Raw genomic sequence first — 6000 nt, forward strand, 5'->3', positions numbered from 1 at the left:
ACAAACACAAACACACCCCACAGAGCCCCAGGACAACAGCACAATTAGACCCAACCAAATCATGAGAAAACAAAAAGATAATTACTTGACACATTGGAAAGAATTAACAAAAAAACAGAGCAAACTAGAATGCTATTTGGCCCTAAACAGAGAGTACACAGTGGCAGAATACCTGACCACTGTGACTGACCCAAACTTAAGGAAAGCTTTGACTATGTACAGACTCAGTGAGCATAGCCTGGCTATTGAGAAAGGCCGCCGTAGGCAGACATGGCTCTCAAGAGAAGACAGGCTATGTGCTCACTGCCCACAAAATGAGGTGGAAACTGAGCTGCACTTCCTAACCTCCTGCCCAATGTATGACCATATTAGAGAGACATATTTCCCTCAGATTACACAGATCCACAAAGAATTTGAAAACAAATCCAATTTTGATAAACTCCCATATCTACTGGGTGAAATTCCACAGTGTGCCATCACAGCAGCAAGATTTGTGACCTGTTGCCACAAGAAAAGGGCAACCAGTGAAGAACAAACACCATTGTAAATACAACCCATATTTATGCTTATTTATTTTAACTTGTGTGCTTTAACCATTTGTACATTGTTACAACACTGTATATATATAATATGACATTTGTAATGTCTTTCTTGTTTTGAAACTTCTGTATGTGTAATGTTTACTGTTAATTTGTATTGTTTATTTCACTTTTGTGTATTATCTACCTCACTTGCTTTGGCAATGTTAACACATGTTTCCCATGCCAATAAAGCCCCTTGAATTGAATTGAATTGACAGAGACAGAGAGAGAGAGAGAGCGAGAGAGAGAGAGAGAGAGAGAGAGAGAGAGAGAGAGAGAGAGAGAGAGAGAGAGAGAGAGAGAGAGAGAGAGAGAGAGAGAGAGAGGAGGAAAGAGGGAGAGGGTGTAGTCTCATTCACTAGAGAAAAACGTGTCATGTCATATGAGAAATGATGTGTGAGCCTCTAACACTGTAATAACTATACTATTGTAATAGGTAGCTATATATAGGCCACATTGAGTAATAACGTATCTCTGGACCACTGGGGATATCTCTCACGCCACAGCAGAGGAGCGAGCCGTGTACTAACATTCAATAAGAAAGATTTGAACGCTCAACCTTTAGTGAAGAAATATCGAGAAAAATATAAATAAAAGTATAACTATGGCAAGTTGGCAACAATATTCCTAAAGAGAAGACATTTTGATCTGACAGTTACCAAAACACTAGCTGTCTGACAGTGCAAAAAATACAGTACAATTGGACATTGGAGCTGAAACATTTAATTCCTGGACCAAGCGAAGCTGTACTATATCCCCTCTGCTGTTCTGTATCTCAGACAGACAGTGTCCATGATAAATGCTACTGTGTCTCAGTGCCCACCAGGCCAGTACTGTCACAGTTTAGTCCACATAACAGATGTGACTTTTCCCTTACAAACCCTGACCTCTGACAGAGCAGGAGGAATACAGAGAGTAATAATGGAGGAGGAGAGGAGGGATGTGAGCTGCACACTAATGACTGTATCTTTTATATTTCTTTAACCCTTATTTTACCAGGTCAGTTGACTGAGAACACATTCTCTTTTACAGCAACGACCTGGGGAATAGTGACAGGGGAGATGAATGAGCCAATTGTAAACTGGTGCGGCAGGTAGTCTAGTAGTTAGAGCGTTGGGCCAGTAACCAGCAGGGAGCCTAGTGGTTAGAGCGTTGGGCCAGTAAGCGAAAGGTTGCTGGATCGAATCCCTGAGTTGACAAAGTCAAAATCTGTCGTTCTGCCCCTGAACAAGGCAGTTAACCCACTGTTCCCCTGAACAAGGCAGTTAACCCACTGTTCCCCGGTAGGCCATCATTGTAAATAAGAATTTGTTCTTAACTGACTTACCTAGTTGAATAAATAAATAAAATGATTAGGTGATGGTTTGAGGACAAGATTGGGAACTGGCACCCTATCTTGTGTGCTACTTTTGGCCAGAGCCCTATGGAGCTAGTAGTGCTATAGGGAATAGGGTCCTGGTCTAAAGTAGTGCACTATATAGGGAATAGGGTCCTGGTATAAAGTAGTGCACTATATAGGGAATAGGGTGCCATTTGGGACACACACACCCTGGATACCTAGTCTATCACCTGATACCTAGTCTATCACCTGATACCTAGTCTATCACCTGATACCTAGTCTATCACCTGATACCTAGTCTATCACCTGATACCTAGTCTATTACCTGATACCTAGTCTATCACCTGATATCTAGTCTATCACCTGATACCTAGTCTATCACCTGATACCTAGTCTATCACCTGATACCTAGTCTATCACCTGATACCTAGTCTATCACCTGATACCTAGTCTAACACCTGATACCTAGTCTATCACCTGATACCTAGTCTATCACCTGATACCTAGTCTAACACCTGATACCTAGTCTATCACCTGATACCTAGTCTAACACCTGATACCTAGTCTATCACCTGATACCTAGTCTATCACCTGATACCTAGTCTATCACCTGATACCTAGTCTAACACCTGATACCTAGTCTATCACATGATACCTAGTCTAACACCTGATACCTAGTCTAACACCTGATACCTAGTCTATCACCTGATACCTAGTCTAACACCTGATACCTAGTCTATCACCTGATACCTAGTCTAACACCTGATACCTAGTCTATCACCTGATACCTAGTCTATCACCTGATACCTAGTCTAACACCTGATACCTAGTCTATCACCTGATACCTAGTCTAACACCTGATACCTAGTCTATCACCTGATACCTAGTCTATCACCTGATACCTAGTCTATCACCTGATACCTAGTCTAACACCTGATACCTAGTCTATCACCTGATACCTAGTCTATCACCAGATACCTAGTCTAACACCAGATACCTAGTCTAACACCAGATACCTGGTCTATCACCTGATACCTGATACCTAGTCTAACACCTGATACCTAGTCTAACACCTGATACCTAGTCTATCACCTGATACCTAGTCTAACACCTGATACCTAGTCTATCACCTGATACCTAGTCTAACACCTGATACCTAGTCTAACACCTGATACCTAGTCTATCACCTGATACCTAGTCTATCACCTGATACCTAGTCTAACACCTGATACCTAGTCTTTCACCTGGTACCTAGTCTAACACCTGATACCTAGTCTAACACCTCTGATCACACTACTAGCTAGTCTAACACCTCTGAACACACTGTTAGCTAGTCTAACACCTCTGATCACACTGCTAGCTAGTCTAACACCTCTGATCACACTGCTAGCTAGTCTAACACCTCTGATCACACTACTAGCTAGTCTAACACCTCTGAACACACTGTTAGCTAGTCTAACACCTCTGATCACACTGCTAGCTAGTCTAACACCTCTGATCACACTGCTAGCTAGTCTAACACCTCTGATCACACTGCTAGCTAGTCTAACACCTCTGATCACACTGCTAGCTAGTCTAACACCTCTGATCACACTGTTAGCTAGTCTAACACCTCTGAACACACTGTTAGCTAGTCTAACACCCCTGATCACACTGTTAGCTAGTCTAACACCTCTGATCACACTGCTAGCTAGTCTAACACCTCTGAACACACTGCTAGCTAGTCTAACACCTCTGAACACACTGCTAGCTAGTCTAACACCCCTGATCACACTGTTAGCTAGTCTAACACCTCTGATCACACTGCTAGCTAGTCTAACAGCTCTGAACACACTGCTAGCTAGTCTAACACCTCTGAACACACTGCTAGCTAGTCTAACACCTCTGAACACACTGCTAGCTAGTCTAACACCTCTGAACACACTGCTAGCTAGTCTAACACCTCTGAACACACTGCTAGCTAGTCTAACACCTCTGATCACACTGCTAGCTAGTCTAACACCTCTGAACACACTACTAGCTAGTCTAACACCTCTGAACACACTGCTAGCTAGTCTAACACCTATGATCACACTGTTAGCTAGTCTAACAGCTCTGATTACACTGCTAGCTAGTCTAACAGCTGTCAGTTGGTTTTTCATAGCCGAGCATTCAGAGGTTGAGACAGCAGGTGCGGTAGAGAGAGAGATGTGTGTGTGTGTGTGTGTGTGTGTGTGTGTGTGTGTGTGTGTGTGTGTGTGTGTGTGTGTGTGTCAGGCTAGCTGATACAGTTTAATGAGCATGTCTCCCTGGGATCCTGTCGTAGGAGGACGGTTCCTCATTTTATATTTATTCATACTGCCTGCTTAGCATTTAACACTACTGTACTGTACCAACTAAAACTACACATCTAAACTACACACACAAATACAAGCATGTTACCCTGACAACAGAGGGAACGAGAAAATCATCTGTCACAACCTAAACGTCCCAGGCACCAGCATGCTTCTCTTGGTTAGGTGAGAAGAGAGAGAGGTGTGTTTTGTTGGTCATTATAGTTGAACTATGAATACAAACCTTAATCCCAGCTTGACTTATTTTCAAACCCATAACCCTGTTCTACACTCGTAGAAAAAAAAGGGTTCTACCTGGAACCCAAAAGGGTCTTTGGCTATCCCCATATGAGAACCATTTACAGGTTCCAGGTAGAACCCTCTGTAGAAAGGCTTCTACCTGGAACCCAAAAGGGTTCTACCTCATGGCTTGGTTTGTGCTCTATCGTGCACTGTCAACTGTGGGACCTTAAATAGACAGGTGTGTGCCTTTCCAAATCATGTCCAATCAATTGAATTTACCACAGGTGGACTCCAATGAAGTTTTAGAAACATATCAAGGATGATCAATGGAAACAGGATGCACCTGAGCTCAATTTTGAGTCTCGTAGCAAAGGGTCTGAATACGTAGGTAAATAAGGTATTTCTGTTTCTAAAAACCAGTTTTTGCTTTGTCATTATGCGATATTGTGTTCACATGGCTGAGGATTCTTTTTAATTTAATCAATTTTAGAATAAGGCTGTAACGTAACAACGTTATGAAGGCACTGTATTTGTTAGAGAAATGACGCAGGGCACCTTTTAGATTCACCGATTTGCCCTGAATATACAGCATTTGTCAGAACATTGGCTAAGGTAAAGTGATATTCCTGGCTTATGAAGTCATCAGTCTACAGTTCAGGTGAAAGTTCATGACTCCCGTTAACCTGTTCTTAACCTCCTGTTCCCATGTATTATGGCACACAGCGTGATGCTACACTTTACAAAAAACGCAGTGTGATGCTACACTTTACAAAAAACACAGTGTGATGCTACACTTTACAAAAACACAGTGTGATGCTACACTTTACAAAAAACACAGTGTGATGCTACACTTTACAAAAAACACAGTGTGATGCTACACTTTACAAAAAACACAGTGTGATGCTACACTTTACAAAAAACACAGCGTGATGCTACACTTTACAAAAACACAGTGTGATGCTACACTTTACAAAAAACACAGTGTGATGCTACACTTTACAAAAAACACAGTGTGATGCTACACTTTACAAAAACACAGCGTGATGCTACACTTTACAAAAACACAGCGTGATGCTACACTTTACAAAAACACAGTGTGATGCTACACTTTACAAAAAACACAGTGTGATGCTACACTTTACAAAAAACACAGTGTGATGCTACACTTTACAAAAAACACAGTGTGATGCTACACTTTACAAAAAACACAGTGTGATGCTACACTTTACAAAAAACACAGCGTGATGCTACACTTTACAAAAAACACAGCGTGATGCTACACTTTACAAAAAACACAGCGTGATGCTACACTTTACAAAAAACACAGTGTGATGCTACACTTTACAAAAAACACAGTGTGATGCTACACTTTACAAAAAACACAGTGTGATGCTACACTTTACAAAAAACACAGTGTGATGCTACACTTTACAAAAAACACAGTGTGATGCTACACTTTACAAAAAACACAGTGTGATGCTACACTTTACAAAAAACACAGTGTGATGCTACACTTTACAAAAAC

Source organism: Salvelinus alpinus, chromosome 3, assembly GCF_045679555.1.
Source record: "Salvelinus alpinus chromosome 3, SLU_Salpinus.1, whole genome shotgun sequence".
NCBI classification, from domain to species: Eukaryota; Metazoa; Chordata; class Actinopteri; order Salmoniformes; family Salmonidae; genus Salvelinus; species Salvelinus alpinus.